Below are 18,003 nucleotides of genomic sequence, written 5' to 3'. Positions count from 1 at the left end.
CGGATCCGGATACGAGAATTATTTAATTTTCCAACTGAATCTTCACTATTGAGAAAGAGAGGACCCAAAACGATCTTTAGCACGTTATCTCAAAAAGTTGTGGACGGATTCGGCAGAAACTTGGTGTGTGAGTTGGGTGAGTGACGAGGACGTTCTGTTTCGATTTTGGTGAAGGTTAGAATCCGGATCCGGATACGAGAATTATTTAATTTTCCAACTGATTCTTCACTATTGAGAGAGAGAGGGCCGACAACGATCTTTAGCACGATATCTCAAAAAGTTGTGGACGGATTCGGCAGAAACTTGGTGGGTGAGTTGGGTGAGTGACGAGGACGTTCTGTTTCGATTTTGGTGAAGGTTTGAATCCGGATCCGGATACGAGAATTATTTAATTTTCCAACTGATTCTTCACTATTGAGAGAGAGGGCCAAAAACTATCTTTAGCACGTTATCTCAAAAAGTTGTGGACGGATTCGGCAGAAACTTGGTGCATAGGCTGGTTGTGCGACACGGACAAAATGATCCGATTTTGGTGAAGATCCGAATCCAGATCAGAGAATTATTTATTTTTTAAGTGATTCTTCACCATAAAGTAATAGGGCCTTCGCACCATCCCATCATGGGATGATAGACGGTTTAGGGTGATATTTCAAAACCTTGTGGACAGATTATGACAAAACTTGGGGGATGAGTTGGTTTGTCGACAAGAACAAGCCGATTCGATTTTGGTTCAGGTCCGAATCCAGATCCGGCCTATCAGTGGATACAAAACATCAACTTTTCACCAGGTGGAGGTATGTTCTCTATCAGGTGTCGTTCTAGTTTGTGTTGATGGCTTCACAGAGAGGTAACAAACAAGCAACCGGGTCTAGAAAGACAATGTCAATGTGAAAGTAAAGAAAATACTAAACATAAGAAGTTTTTATTATTATCATTATATGAACTCTCCTCTGAACTGTCGCGTCTGGGTTTGAATGTTTCTCATGGAACATTCTGGAACAGGAGTCTGCGCATCATTAGGGGCTGCCCTAGGCCGAGGGGGGCACCGAGCGGGCAGTGAGTGAGCAAATTGTGGGATGGTGAAACGTTCCAGCCATTCCTCGTGGAATCGCAGGCAGTTTATGCACTTACATGGTAAATTCTGCATGTGAAGTGCGCCCTGTAAAATAAATGCACAAATCTTTAGCCGTGCACCATTTGCTTGCAGTAAGCGAATCGTGGGTTTAAAATCCGCACCATGATTAACTGGTGCAGAAGAAGTTTTGAGGTTTTGTTGCTGCTTGCAGGAAGACCAGGAATGTTATCCACTCCATTTCATCCCAATGACAGCAATGAGAGTCTGGCCATGTGGACTAAATAATTACCTCTATCTGGTAAATCCATTGAGGGTTAACGACCACTTAGGAAAGAGAACACCTTTCAAACTTTCACTCCTCCAATACCTCCATCTCTGTCTACCTGGTGTTGTGCCTGAAGTCGGCTTCAATAATCCCAAAGGAGTTCTACAGCCAGGATTCCATTGGGTGGTTTGCCTTTGCCTTCCCAGTAGTAGTCAAGGCAGGAATTTGCAATTTGGCCACATTGATAAGTCACCTACTCTTCGTCAAGGACATCATGGGATCTTCAACATCCAGCAATCAATACTAGCAGGTGAGATATATGGTTTAACGTCCATCTGGTGTATGGCGCACTCACGTAACCATATATGACAATTTATAGTTGGGTTGGGAATCTAACCCAGGTAAGACAGTTCCAAGGTAAGTGCGTTACTTCTGTACCATCCTTTCATATATCATGTCTACGTCTCCTATGCAAACTCATATAATAACATACAGATGGTAAGAGTAACATATCCCCTTAGGTGCTGCTTTACTCGTGCCATTTGAGGGTGTTCAAAAACTTATGGGAACAAAATATGCACGATCGTCCAATAAGCACTTCACACATACGTATATATATATATATATGTTGTTATGGTTTTGCAATAAAAAAAACCCCTCTAGTTAATTACACAACATGTAGCCTGCAGTAGTTAGTTATATCTTATTAAATGTAAACATTAGCTCCCTTCCCATTGTTTTGTAATTAAAGCAAATATGCGTTGAGTTTAGGCAGGCTTCAAACCTTGTTCAAACCCAAACAATTCCGGGGCCCAGACCTGGAGGACATGGTCCGGAGACTTGTGGATATTGACATTACCATGGATATTGACACCTGTGGTGCTGATTGTGAAATGTAGTGTTTTGTGAGGTGCAGGAGGCAGTGGAATGGCTGGGCATGTGGTTTGTTGATAGAAAGTTGACTGAGGCACCCCGCCGGTCACTGGGAGCTCGTCGGCCAGGTAAGGCCGTAGGTAGGCTCAGGGAGCCAGTTAGGTTAGTGTGTGAGTGGGCCCGAGGATCCAGCGAAAGGACTCAGGTTGCCCAAATGCCAAGGTGGGCATCAGGTGGGAAGTGCCAAGGAGGGCCTTCCCCAGATAGGTTAGGGTGAGGAGTAGGCAAGCTCGGGAGACAGCACCGGTGGACGAGGGGCCGCAAGCAGGTAGACCTGCTGGTGAAGCCACACGACCCAGCCCCGAAATTGTGCAAGGGCACGAATAGAAAAAATCGTGGGGTGAGACCCAAATTCAGGAGGGCACCACTGTGTGGGCAATGGGAATTCGGCTTCTTAGAACCACATAGTTTAAAGAAGGCCAATTGGCAGGGTACGAACCTGGGGAGGTTACATGTTTAAATGATGTTAGAGTAGTTAGGATTTGTGAGACCCCTTCGCACCATCCACAAGGGGGTGAATTTGGCACCACGGAACTTGAAGTTTGATTGGTGAGATGCATCACGACGTGGGTACTAAACATTGTGCAAGGGCACGAATAGAAAAAATCGTGGGGTGAGACCCAAATTCAGGAGGGCACGAGCACAAGTGTGTTCATTCCACCTTTCCTTCCTGGGAGAACCTGGAGGGATTTAGGGACGAATTTGGCATTAAAGAGGGGACGTGGGGGACAAGACGTAGAGACGAATTGTAAATACAAGTAGGGCTAGGGTAGTGTTGTATACGGTGGGGTTACGTACGGTTAGGGCCGGGCTCGAGCTCACTCTGCCGGCATTCCTCTCACCCGTTCCGTTACTTTGTTGTGCATGTGCCACCGTGCCCTTTCCTTGTGCTCGTTGCACTTTGTCTTCCTCCCCGATCCAGGACCATCATGAGTACTCACCTTGCCGTCGCAGCATCTTTCTGCCATCCGTCATTCATTATGGACCACTGGCTCTGTGGCTACACCTTTCTGCTGTTGCACCTCCTGGCTGCCCCATCAGCTTGCTGGATGGACCACCTGTTGGGTGGCATTGATGCCACACATTTGGACCGCGTGTCAAGTGGCCCTGCTCATGAAATAAAAATGACCCATGTGTGGAAATGTGAAAAATTAGATGGCCTATGATCTTGCAATGGCCTTTATACCGGTCCACGCCAGCCGGTTTTGTTAGCCAGCTGACCAAGGCAAGAAGCCACAAGATGACGCCAGCAACAAGTCCTCCATTCTTTATTCCTTGAGTCCAGGTCCTGGGTCATAGTTGATGTCAATAAATTGTGTTTAGTGTTAAAATGTAAAAATGATGCCCACTGGATATGTGTTTAGTTTCAAAATTCCGGCAATACGCGAACAGCATAAGGTTGTGGGTGTGAATCTGTAAGGTAGTTTCTCAACGCATTAGGAGGGACATATTTAGTTTAAAATGTCGCACACATTGGGGTTTAGAGTTAAAATGTTAGGGGAATCACATCGACGTGTCACACAAATGGTAATGTTAAATGAATGCCCAGCTCCCCCAGCCGCTCCTCATGTGGACGACTCGGGACGAGTCTGAGTGAGAGGAGGGGGCAGTGTTGTGGTTTTGCAATAAAAAACGAACCCCCCATAGTTAATTACACGACAACATGTAGCCTGCATTAGTCAGTTATTTCTTATTAAATGTAAAGATGAGCTCCCCTCCCATTGTGTAGTAATTAAAGCAGATATGCGTTGAGTTTAGGCAGGATTTCAAACCTTCGTATAGTTGAAGGAAGACGCTGGTTCATGTGCAAGGAGGCGTGGCTACAAACACAGTCTACGTGATCAACCGCGACTGTGGTGGGCGTGGCTAAAAGATCCGCCCACATCACCAGCAGGTAACCAATGAGAGATCGTGGACACGCAAACAACCAATGAGAGATCGTGGACACACAAACAACCAATGAGAGGTCGTGTACACGTAAACAACCGATCAGGTCTGGACTCTTCCCCAGCAAACGTCCCCAGCAAACCTCGGCCAATGAGAGCCTGTGGAACATTCTAGGGAGCTTTTCGACCCGATATAAACCCATGTCCATTATACTTCAAGTCCTCTCTGCTCTCTCTCGCTGCCCTCTCGTCGTGGTCCTTCGAGCTGGTTCGTCCTTCCTGCGCTCGACCTTCGTTCGTCGTGGTGCTTCATCTGAGCTGGGTCGTTGCCTGCGCTGAATCGTTCCTCGACCTGGACAGTCGTTCGTGCTGACTTTGACGGGGCGGCTCATCCTGCGGACCTTCTGCAAGCTGCACGTCCTGAATGGCCCAGGAGCTGCGCACGGAAGCTGGTGAACCCAAGTCCATGGTTGCACGTTGCTCGGTACGAGTTTAACCTGTGCGATTCATTCCCAGTGTGTGTGTGTGCACGGCGCCCGTCGGGATTTAGATAGGTAAGAAATGATAAGTCTGCCTCTCATCCTTTTTCTGTGAATTATAAATAAAAGACGTGTACATTTTTGTTTCATTTCAACCTGTTCGTGTACGTCTTTTCCCCCATTGGCCCAGCATAGTCCGAACCGAATTAGACTCTTTAATTAGGTCCAGAAATCACGCAGCATAACCGTGATTCACACCAGCGCAAAAAAACCGCTCGGCGCACTCGATTGGAATAAAGTGTGAAATCTAGAGAGGGGATTCATTTCCCGGTGGTTCCAACAACGTGGTCTTGAAGGCATTTGGGTAGTAACCAATAACCCTTCACCCGTGGTTGGGGGATTGGCATTTGAAGTTGCTTGGCAACCCTTAGCAACACGGAAGCCTCTCCTCAGTGAAAGACACATGAAAGCCCACAGAATCTTGTTTCTCACAGTCCAAGAGTCCTTTAGGTGCTTTTTTGCAAACTCCAAGCAGGCCTTCATGTGTCTTTCACTGAGGAAAGGCTTCCGTCTGGCCACTTTGCCATAAGGCCCAGATCGGTGGGGTTGATCAGTGATGGTTGTCCTTCTGGAAGTTTCTCCCATCTCTACACAGGATCTCTGGAGCTCAGCCAGAGTGACCATCGGGTTCTTGGTCACCTCTCTTACCAAGGCCCTTCTCCCCCGATTGCTCAGTTTGGCCAGGCGGCCAGCTCTAGGAAGAGTCCTGGTTGTTCCAAACTTCTTCCATTTAAGAATTATGGAGGCCACTGTGCTCTTGGGAACCTTCAATGCTGCAGAAAATTTTTTGTAGGCTTCCCCAGATCTGTTCCTCGACACAATCCTGTCTCTGAGCTCTGCAGGCAGTTCCTTCGACCTCATGGCTTGGTTTTTGCTCGGACATGCATTGTCAGTTGTGAGACCTTATATAGACAGGTGTGTGCCTTTCCAAATCATGTCCAATCAATTGAATTTACCACAGGTGGACTCCAATCAAGGTGCAGAAACATCTCAAAGATGATCAAGAGAAATGGGAGGCACCTGAGCTAAATTTCAAGTGTCATAGCAAAGGGTCTGAATACTTAATATATAAATGTGATATTTCAGTTTTTTCTTTTTAATAAATTTGCAAAACTTTCTAAAATCCTGTTTTCTCTTTGTCATTATGGGGTATTGAGTGTAGATTGATGAGGGAAAAAAAGAATTTAAACGATTTCAGCATAAGGCTGCAACATAACAAAATGTGAAAAAAGTGAAGGGGTCTGAATACTTTCTGAATGCACTGTAAATATATATATATATACATACACATACAGTCACGTGAAAAAGTAAGTACACCCCATGTAAAGTTTTGACTTTTTCAACATATTTCAACATTCAGCTATTTGATCTTCATTTCAACAATATTGATAGATAAAGGTGATATTGAAGGAACTGCGCTCCAACGCGAGTCGAAAGAATTGACGCGACCAAAGACGGAATTCGTCCGAGTTGCTTTATTGAAACAAAACAGCTCAGGTATTCTGACAAGCCCGTTTATCGGGCAGCAATATATATACACATTTATGTCGGGAAGTTTACCCGGCAAAAGCTATACCGGGCATGCCCGGGTGTCAAGGGCGAGCCTTGGAAAGGCGAGTCTGGACCTGCCCGGGCGTGTTTGGCTGCGGCCTGGCAAGTCGAGGCTGGGCGTGCCCGGGCGCTCTGGACGAGCACTGGAAAGGCGAGAGCGGGCATGCCCGGACGCTCTGGGCGAGCCCTGGAAAGGCGATAGCGGGCATGCCCGGACGCTCTGGGCGAGCCCTGAAAAGGCGATAGCGGGCATGCCCGGACGCTCTGGGCGAGCCCTGGAAAGGCGAGAGCGGGCATGCCCGGGAAAGACGAGACCGGGCGTGCCCGGGAGGTTCGGGCGTGCCCGGGAACAGTGAGTCCGGGCATGCCCGGGAGAGGCGCGTCTGGCCGTGTTCTGGCCGGTGCAAGGCGATTGTGTGCATCCAGCGGTAACCGCTACACACGCCCCTCCAGAATGGACCTGCACCGGCAGGGTCAATTTAAGGGGGGTCCGGATGACCCGGCCGAAGCGACCCCTGGAGGGTCGTGGGGAGGGGTCCGACGTGGTGGTGGGTGGTCGAGCGGGGGGAACTGTGGACGGGGGACGGCCTCGCCGTGGAGGAAGGGCCAACCGTGGTGGTCGGTCGACGTCCATGTGCGCCGGTTTGAGGCGGTCCACAGAAATCCGGTCCGGCCAGCCGCCGAAGTCGACGATGAAAGACTTGTCGCCCCGTCGCAGGACCCGGAAGGGCCCATCGTACGGCGGCCGGAGTGGCCCCCGGTGCGCGTCATGACGCACAAAGACGTACTCCGCTGTGCGAAGCGCCGGGGGGACGTAGGACTGGGGGCCACCATGGCGGGACGTCGGCACGGGGGCAAATCGTCGGGCGGCCTCCTGGAGGTCCGAGCGCTGGCGAGCGGCGGACCAGGGACTGGTAGCGTCGGGCACGAATTCGCCCGGGACGCGGAGCGGCTGGCCGTAGACGAGCTCGGCGGCGGACGCCTGGAGGTCTTCCTTGGGGGCCGTGCGAAGGCCCAAAAGGACCCACGGCAGCCGGTCGGCCCAACCGTCTTCCTGAAGGCCGGCCATGAGTGCGGCCTTCATGGAGCGGTGAAACCGCTCGCACAACCCGTTGGCTTGGGGGTGGTAGGCCGTGGTGCGGTGCAGCGTGACCCCCAACGAACGGGCGACCGTGCCCCAAAGCTCAGACGTGAACTGTGGGCCGCGGTCGGACGAGATGTCCGCTGGTGCGCCAAAGCGCGCGACCCAGGTGGCGATGAACGCCTGCGCCACGTCGGCGGTGGTGGTGGAGGTGAGGGGCACGGCCTCCGGCCACCTGGTGGTCCTGTCCACCATGGTGAGCAGGTGGGTGAACCCCCGCGAGGGGGGCAGGGGACCCACCAGGTCCACGTGGACGTGGTCGAAACGCCGTTCAGGCACGGCGAAAGGTGCCAGCGGGGCCTGGGTGTGGCGGTGGACCTTGACCCGCTGGCAGGCCGTGCAGGCGTTGGCCCAGTCGCGGATGTTTCGTCGAAGGCCGTGCCAGACGAAACGCGCCGACACCAGCTTCTGAGAAGCCTTCCGGCTCGGGTGAGAAAGGCCGTGGATGGAGGCGAAGATGCGGCGCTGCCAGGAAACGGGCACGATGGGGCGAGGCTGGCCCTGGGAGACGTCGCAGAGCAGGACGGTGCCCGCGAAGGGAATGTCAGCCAGGCGGAGGCCCGTGTCCGCCGCACGGAGTGCCTGCACCGAGGCGTCGGTGGTCTGGTCGGCCGCCATGAACGCGAAGTCCACGCCGAGGTGGACCGCGTTCGCGCTGGCCCGAGAAAGACAGTCGGCCACGGCGTTGTCTTTGCCGGCGACGTGCCGGATGTCCGTGGTGAACTCCGACACGGCAGAGAGGTGGCGCTGCTGGCGGGCCGACCACGGCTCCGTGACCTTAGCCATTGCGTAGACCAACGGCTTGTGGTCGACGAAAGCCGTGAACGGGCGGCCCTCCAGGAGGTGTCGGAAATGGCGAACGGCCAGGAATAGCCCGAGCAGCTCGCGGTCGAACGTGCTGTAGTTTAACTCGTTCGGCCGGAGTTTCCGGCTGAAAAAAGCGAGTGGCTGCCAAACCCCGTCCACCCATTGCTCATGGACGGCGCCCACCGCGTAGTTGGAGGCGTCCGTAGTGATTGCGATGGGCGCGTTGAGCACCGGGTGAGCCAGCAGCGTTGCGTCGGCGAGGGCCCGTTTGGCGCTGGCGAAGGCCGCGTCCATGGCCGCGGACCAAACAATGTCATGCTTGGCCGGCTTGCCCCGGAGGGCCTCGTAAAGGGGCCGCATGAGCTGAGCAGCGCGGGGCACGAATCGGTGATAAAAATTCACCATGCCGAGGAACTCTTGGAGGGCCTTGATGGAACGGGGACGCGGGAACGTGGTGATGGCCTCGACCTTGGTCGGCAGCGGCACGGCCCCGGTCTTGGTGATGCGGTGGCCCAAAAAGTCAACGGTCGTCGCGCCGAAGTGGCATTTGACCGGGTTGACAATTAAGCCGTGCTCGCTGAGGCGACCGAACAGTGTTCGGAGGTGGAGGAGGTGCTCGGCGCGGGACGTGCTGGCGACGAGGATATCGTCCAGATAGACGAAAAGAAACGGCAGGTCGCGCAGCACGCCGTCCATCAAGCGCTGGAACGCCTGGGCCGCGTTCTTGAGGCCAAACGGCATCCGCAAAAATTCGAACAGGCCGAACGGCGTGATGACGGCCGTCTTCGGGACGTTGGCCGCCCGGACAGGTACCTGGTGGTAGCCCCGTATCAGGTCAATTTTCGAAAAGATGACCCGTCCCGCCAAACGGGCGGAAAAGTCCTGAATATGCGGGATCGGGTACCTGTCGGGGGTGGTAGCGTCGTTGAGACGGCGGTAGTCGCCACACGGGCGCCATCCACCCCCCGGCTTTGGCACGATGTGCAGTGGCGAGGCCCACGCGCTATCGGAGCGCCGCACGATGCCGAGGTGCTCCAACGCGTCGAACTCGGCCTTCGCCACGGCGAGCTTGGCCGGGTCGAGGCGGCGGGCCCTGGCGTAGACCGGCGGGCCCGTAGTGGGTATGTGGTGCTCGATCCCGTGCCGCACCGCGACGGCCGAAAACGTCGGCCGCGTGAGGGCCGGGAATTCCGCGAGCAGGCGAGCGAACTCGTTCGCTGCCGGGAGGGCGCACGCCAGTTCGGTCGGCGCGGAGCTGCTCATTGTGCACGCCAGGGAGCTGAAGGTCTCGGCGTGGACAAGGCGACGTCGTTTGACGTCGACCAGCAGCCCGTGTGCGCAGAGGAAGTCGGCGCCCAGCAAAGCCACGGGGACGCTGGCGGTAACAAAAGTCCATTGAAAACGCTGGCTGCCGAAGCAGAGGGTGATGACGTGTGGGCCGAAAGTGCGTATGGCCGAGCCATTAGCAGCGACCAAAGAGGGGCCGCAAACGGCGTCCCGCCTGTCCTGCTCGGAGGCGGGTATGACGCTCAGTTGGGCGCCGGTGTCACACAGGAAACGCCGCCCAGACGCTTTGTCCCGAATAAACAGCAAGTTGCCCGAGTGGCCGGCGCTCATGGCTGGGCATGAACGCCGGCCCGGCCGTTTCCCGACCTGCCGAAAGTGCACGGGGGCCGGCACGTCCGAGCCTTGTGTCCGAACCTGGCGTGGTAATAACACCACGCCCGGTCAGGTGGAGGCCCCGGCCGTCGTGTCGGAAGCGGGCGGTGCGGCGTGGCGGCCGCCAGTTGCACCGGCAGTTCGGCCTCCAACCGCGCAGGGCGCTCGGGCGTCGCCTCAGACGGCGGCGGGCTCCAGGTAACCGCGCCGATGTGCTGGCCCGCCGAGGAGATCTTATTGGCTTCCCTGGCGAGGGCGCGGGAATCCGTGATCAACGTGCCAGCCAGGGCGTGGCGTACCGGGTGAGGCAGCTGGCGAAGGAACAGCTCGCGGAACAGAAAATCCGGAGAGTGCTCACCGAGCAACGAGAGCATATAGTCCATGCGCTCGGACGGGCGCGTGTCGCCGAGCTCGGGCAGAGCGAGCAGGCGCCGTGCGCGTGCTGCCGGTGAGAGGGCGAAAGCGTCGAGGAGGACTGTCTTCAGCGCGTCGTATTTGTCAGCAGCCGGCGGGTGCTCGAGGAGGCTCAAGGCGCGGGCCGCGGTGGCGGAACCGAGCGCCGCCACAACATGGTGGAAGCTGGTGTCGTCCGCGGTGATGCCTCGCAGGGCGAACTGAGAGTCCGCCTGAGTGAACCAAACAGCCGCGTGAGCCTCCGAGAAGGTAGGCAGTTTAAGCGTCACTGCCATATCCATGTCGGTAGGTCACCAATGAAGGAACTGCGCTCCAACGCGAGTCGAAAGAATTGACGCGACCAAAGACGGAATTCGTCCGAGTTGCTTTATTGAAACAAAACAGCTCAGGTATTCTGACAAGCCCGTTTATCGGGCAGCAATGTATATACACATTTATGTCGGGAAGTTTGCCCGGCAAAAGCTATACCGGGCATGCCCGGGTGTCAAGGGTGAGCCTTGGAAAGGCGAGTCTGGACCTGCCCGAGCGTGTTTGGCTGCGGCCTGGCAAGTCGAGGCTGGGCGTGCCCGGGCGCTCTGGACGAGCACTGGAAAGGCGAGAGCGGGCATGCCCGGATGCTCTGGGCGAGCCCTGGAAAGGCGATAGCAGGCATGCCCGGACGCTCTGGGCGAGCCCTGAAAAGGCGATAGCGGGCATGCCCGGACGCTCTGGGCGAGCCCTGGAAAGGCGAGAGCGGGCATGCCCGGGAAAGACGAGACCGGGCGTGCCCGGGAGGTTCGGGCGTGCCCTGGAACAGTGAGTCCGGGCATGCCCGGGAGAGGCGCGTCTGGCCGTGTTCTGGCCGGTGCAAGGTGATTGTGTGCATCCAGCGGTAACCGCTACAATATAATATAACAAATATCATGAAACATTTACATTTTGTAGTCCATTGTATAATTTAAATAAACATAAATGCAAATTTTGCATGTGGAAAAAGTAAGTACACCCTTGGCTCTAATCGGTGGTATTGCCCCCTTTGGCAGAAACAACGTCAAGTAGGCGTTTCTTATAACTGTCTACCAGTCTCTGACATCGACTGGGAGAAATTTTTGCCCACTCCTCCATGCAGAATTCTTTCAGCTGTGCAATGTTTGAGGGGTTTCTTGCATGCACAGCTCGTTTCAAATCCCCCCACAGCATCTCGATGGGATTTAGATCCGGGCTTTGACTTGGCCATTCCAGAACCCTCTATTTCTTTCTTTTCAGCCATTCCTTGGTGGATTTACTGGTATGTTTAGGGTCATTGTCATGTTGCAAGATCCACCTTCGGTTGAGCTTCAACCTTCCGACAGATGGCCTCACATTATCCTCAAGCACCCTCTGGTACAATGAAGAATTCATAGTGGATTCTATGATGGTGAGCTGCCCAGGCCCTGATGCAGCAAAGCCGCCCCAAACCATAATATTTCCACCACCATGCTTTACAGTTGGTATCAGGTTCTTGTGGTCAAATGCTGTATTTGGTTTTCGCCAAACATGTCTTCTGGTACTGTGGCCAAATAGCTCTACCTTTGACTCGTCTGTCCAGAGCACATTGTTCCAGAAGTGCTGGTCTTTGCCTCGGTGTTCATTGGCAAACTTTAGTCTTGCCCTGATGTTCTTGCTGGACAGCAAAGGTTTCCTCCTGGCACATCTCCCAGGTAGATCAAATTTGTGCAGCCTCTTTCTAATGGTAGACTCGTGCACTTTGACATCAACAGTGGCAAGAGCTACCTGTAGGTCCCGTGATGACATTCTGGGGTTCTTCGAGACTTCTTTCAGCATCTTGCTGTCTGCTCTCGGGCTGAACTTGTTGGGGCGGCCTGGCCTGAACAAGTTGGCAGTTGTTTGGAATCTTCTCCACTTGTAGATGATCTTCCAGACAGTCGAATGATTGATTTCAAATTGTTTGGAGATCCTTTTAAATCCCTTCCCAGACTCGTCGGCATCTATAACCTTCTTTCTGAAGGCCTCAGAGAGCTCTTTTGATCTAGGCATGGTGACGCCGCACACTTCAACAACAAAGAGCAAACCAAACTAAATGTCTGAGGTTTAAATAAGACAGGTTCCTCCAAGATCCTCTCTAACGATGTTCTAATCATTTGCACCTGAGCTGGAGCACCTGATTCTAATTTTAGGTATTTGAAGTAGTGATAAATGTAGGGGTGTACTTTCTTTTTCCACATGCGAAATTTGCATTTGTGTTTATTTAAATGATACAATGGACTACAAAATGTAAATGTTTCATGATATTTGTTATATTATATCACCTTTATCTATCAATATTGTTGAAATGAAGATCAAATCGCTGTATGTTTAAATATGTTGAAAAAGTCAAAACTTTACATGGGGTGTACTTACTTTTTCACGTGACTGTATATGTATGTATATATATATATATATATATATATATATATATATATATATATATATATATATATATATATATATATATATATGTCATTACCTCCTGGGGTTATGGCTCACACTGGTAGATGGTTTGAACAAATCTTGCATGAGCAGCTAAAACAGTGTCCTGATGACACCCTATATCACTGTGAGACTGGAATGATATCGTCATCGTCTCCCACCACGTGGTATAGCTGAACGGCATCGCTAACTTTATTCCGTTTGCACTTCTCCGTGTAATGTCGGTAGCACTGACCAAACTGGAAATCATCTATGATTGTCTTGGATGGTTTCCAGTTGAAGCACTGAGCATCTTGACGAGTGATTGCCTGCCTCGCCAAAATACGGTTAGCGACTGTCGATGCGTGTAATCTGTTTTGACGTTGATGACTTCGACATCACATGAATACATTTTGCCAACCTCGTAAGGATGACAGGCTGTATCAACTCACCTGGTGTTATTTAAACGGCATGGCAGGGGCCCAAACCCAGGACCCTAATATTTCAAGGCATCCACCTATGATGTCCACCACATTAGGAGTCAGAGCGGTCTCATCCACAAAGGAGAACAAATTGTGATTCCCCAGTACATGCAAAGCTGTGTCATCCAGAAGCTCCATAGTGCACATATTGGATATGACAGCATGAAGCACTATGCACACCTGGGCAAAGTCTCCTGGCTCTCACTGAAAAATGGTGTCCGGCAGATGTCTAACAGGTGTGACATGTCCACACTTTAAACCAGAAAAGCAAAAGGAAAGGCTGCAGCCACAGCATCTTACTATGATTCAGCAAATGTCCGTCCGTTCGAAGGTACCGCAAAAACGGCTGAACCGATCGCAATGATATTTTGGGTGGGTAATCCTGGGATCTCCTGGAGTAAAATAGGCTATATTGTTTTTCCAATTTCAGCTTTGGCCTCCAGCATTTTCAGGTTTGGACTCCCACATAACGTTATTTTCCCGGGTGCCGCACAAACGGCTGCACCGATCGCTGCATGGCTGCGCTGCACAGCTGCACCGATCGGACTCGGTGACCTCGGACAAAGACCTTTTATTAAGACATGGGTTGAATCCCCGCTTGAGAGAATGCCAACCCCCTCCCCGCCATCACGGCTGTCTCTCCAACTCACAATCCCATGAGATATGTGGAAAGGACGACCCAAAACCAATTATCTTCTTTTCGATTCGTAAATAAACATCATTAAAAGTAAATAATGACCTCGGCCAAAGTTCAAACGACGTGAGTTTAATCTCTCCATGAGAAAATTCCACATAGCTATTTGGGCGGTGTATAAGCCAACAGATCGCTGTCTCCATCGATCTTGCCGAGGCCGTAACACCTATCGGCTCAAAATCCTTTTAACTGTTGACTCGGTAGTTTTTACAATGAAGGAAACATTAACAATGTTGTTAAATGTTTATTTTGTGATTAATTTGTGATTGGAGTTATATTGTTTGGAATGAAAAAAGATATCGAGTTCAAGTAAATGACGACATGCCGTAATTGTTTCAACTTTCTGAACGTGAACTTCGCGGATCACCATATGCAGATTCACCACGGACCCACGATCGATGTTTCTATACGTGAACGTACCCGTTTGGTTGCGAACGGGTACGCTTTTCATGGAAGTCCTTCACGAACTTGCTGTCCATGTCTGATGTGCAACTGAAGGTGCTACAGGAATGTGGAATTTTTTGGTTTCATTTAGCATTCGCCGTATCTGCATTGCCTGTTTGCTTCTGGCCTCCCACCCGTGTGTAGCACGGGTATCTCACTCGTCCTGGAGAGCTGGATGTTAACATCTTTGACATCTGTGGAGGAACAATATTTAGTCACAGTGGTACAAGTGCCTTCAGAAAGTATTCACACCCCTTGACTTTTTCACATTTTATTGTGTTATAGAATTTAAAATGGATTCGATTGAAATTTTTTGTCACTAATCCACACATAATACGCCATAATGTCAAAGCGGATTTTTTTTTTTAGAAACTTTTACAAAACAAACAAAAATGAAACACATAAATATAGAATTTACAAGCATTTATGTGAGTAAAATATCAACCCCCTGAGTCAATAATCGTAGAAGCGCCTTTGTCAGCAATTACAGCTTTGAGTCTTCTTGGGTATGTCTGTATCAGCGTTGCACATCTGGATTTGTGGAGTTTCTCCCATTCTTCCTCTTGCAGATTTGCTCAAGCTCTGTCAAGTTGTATGGGGAGCGTCCGTGAACAGCAATCTTCAAATCATTCACAGATTCTCAACATGGGATTCAAGTCTGGGCTTTGACTGGGCCACTCAAGGACTTTCACGTTCTTGTTCTGAATCCATTCCAGTGTTGCTTTGGCTTTATGCTTGGGGTCATTGTCCTGCTGGAACGTAAATATTTGCCGCACTCTGAGGTCTTTTGCACTCTGAAGCCAGTTTCTCCTCAAGTATTTGTCTCCATTAATTGTTCCCTCTATCCTTACAAGTCTCCCAGTTCCTGCCACTGAAAAGCATCCCCATAGCATGATGCTGCCACCACCATGTTTAACGGTAGGGATGGTGTTAGATGGATGATGAGCTGTGCTCGTTTTCTGCCAGACGTAGCACTTTGCATTCAGGCCAAAGAGTTTAATTTTCATCTCGTCAGACAACAGAATATTTTGCCTCATGCTTTTAGTATTGGACATGCCTTTGTGCAAACTCCAGGTATGCTGTCATGTGCTATTTTCTCAGGAGTGGCTTCCGTCTGGCCACTCTCCCATAAGCCTAGATTTGTGAAGTGCGGCAGAGACTTGTCCTTCCTACAGGTTCTCCCATCTCAATCAAGTAATTCTGTAGTTCTGTCAGAGTGGCCATTGGGTTCTTGGTCACCTCCCTGACGAAGGTCCTTCTTGCCCGGTTGCTCAGTATGGTCGGAAGGCCAGCTCCAGGAAGAGTCTCGGTATTTCCATATTCTTTCCATCTTCTAATGATGGAGCTCATTGTGCTCTAGGAAACTTTTTGTGTGGTATTTTGTGCAGATCAATGACAAAAATCCCAATTTAATCCATTTTCAAATTAGGCTGTAACACAACAAAATGTGAAAGAAGTCAAGGGGTGTGAATACTTTCTGAATGTGCTGTATCTCACCAAGCCTGGTCTTGGTTTAATGGTTAAGGTGGCTGGTTTGAGATCTTAAGAGTCCTGAGTTTGAGCCCCTGTTGTGACATTAACATGACACTTGGTGGATTTACTCAAGCTGTCATCCTTTTGAGGTTGGCAAAATGAGTACCAGCTTACCGGCTAGAATGAGCCATTAGAGTATCCTGCATCGGTGTGGTGACCCATCCAGGATTGTGCTCCCAAGCCAATGGAAAACCGCTACGGCAGCCATATCCGTCTGGAGACGCAAAAGGAGTCGTTATTCTTTAAAATCTCAACGCCGAGAGTTAGCAAATTTGATTGGGCGTGATGGTTTAAAATGGCGGAATTATCTTTTCCAAATTCTGTTAAACAGGAGGTTTTCGGAAGTGCCATGAAAGCGATGTTTGTTCTAGTCTTCAAATATCTAATTTAATTGAAATAAAATAAAGGTTTTAAAGACTGTAGGAAAAAAAAAAAAATCAGAACTTTTCCGCCAATGATGCACCGTCTCTTACACCACCTTATTTATCACGTTGCATTAATTCTTCGCGCGTGGTGTTTGTATCCTAACGTCCTTAAAAGTAGTAAGCTTCCTGTTTGTAATGATTTCCACTTTTGTTTGACTGGCAAACAGGCACAGAGTAAAAAAAATAGGGGCAATACCCCCGGCGCTCACCTTGTAGAATAAACGGGAAAACTACACTGACTAAAGGTATTTTTCACCAATTTGAATGGTTTCCAGAAGGCAAGGCAGAATGTAGAATCTTACCAACATAATCATAAGACTTTAAACAAACAAACAAAAAAATACCTATTTTGGGGGGCAACCCCTCCCATCCTGTAGGGCTCCTCAGACCCCAAATTTTCTCGTGCCTTGAACAAACATTGGTACATCACAGGTGATGAAGGTTGTGGTTAAGTTTCATCGAAATTGTGTATGTAGTTTCAGAGAAAAAAATCAAATACATATTTTGGGGGACAACCCCCTCCCATGTACCCCCTCAGGGCCCGATTTTTTTAAAATGCCGTGAACAAACTTTAATCACAACACAACGAATATAATTTGTCCCAAGTTTGGTCGCAATCCCATCAGCGGTTTCGGAGAAGAAGTTTCAAGTGTTTACGGACGGACAGACAACGCGCCATTGAACTTCGTTCCAGGTGAGCTAAAAATGACCTTACGACTCAGTGCTCATGCACACTTGGGACGAGACTCCATACAATTTGTCAAATTCAGAGGTAAAGTATTACTACGCTGCAGATTCGTGTTCTTCAGTGTTCAAAATATAAAATTCAGTTTAAATGAATTAGTTCCTCAATCAGACAGACAGAACCAATTGCTTAACCCCACTTTGCACTTTGCGTTTGGGGTAATAATGAAACCACCATCAACCTGTGCAATAATACGTAACTTACACACACGGATTGGTTACAGGAAAGTTTTCCAATGGAAAGACTTGTATATCAGCACGATACAGGGCGTTTCAAAAATACAGAAACATAGACTTATTTATTTTACAATTTTATTACATTAATTGCTCAAATTGCGAGTCACTGACATGCACACGCATATCAATTATTGTATGTAGGTTTCTTTGAACGTTTCTTAAAGACGAGGGTAAGAAGAGGTCAACACTCCCACCTCTGGAACAAATTCCCTCACTCTATTCAATCCCACTCCTCCCTCCAGGTCTTTAAAACAGATGTTCACCACCATCTCTTATCTTTCCCCATCCAAAACCTTGATCTTTTCTACCCCCGCTAATTCACCCCAGATCCCCTTTTTTGAAATTCCCACTTCTTTCCTGGAAGTCCAAGCAGTGTGCATGTGTTTTATACCTCTACCACCTCCACCCCACCCCCTTCCCGTGCCTCCTCCTCCCAAGCCCTCTCCCTCCCACAGCTCTCCTGATGTCCCTGTTCTCTACTGTTGTACTTGTGGGCTTCACTATCTCTCCCCATCTTGTCTCCCGCTCCCTTTATCTTGTGTCAGTTTGTCTTGTTGTGATTAATGTTAGCTCTTACACGAGCCTCGATCTTGTATACAAAAAACAAAAACAAAATAAAAACTCTGGAGCATGATTAAATAGGGTTGATAACTCACAGGTGAATGAGAATCCTGTTGTCACCCACAAGACCTGGTGAGGTCACGAAACCGATCCGGCTTCTTCAAAACGGATATTTCGCCCGATTCC

Source organism: Myxine glutinosa, chromosome 13, assembly GCF_964187855.1.
Source record: "Myxine glutinosa chromosome 13, kmMyxGlut1.1, whole genome shotgun sequence".
In the NCBI taxonomy this organism is placed as follows: Eukaryota; Metazoa; Chordata; class Myxini; order Myxiniformes; family Myxinidae; genus Myxine; species Myxine glutinosa.
This window is presented reverse-complemented; position numbering follows the sequence as displayed.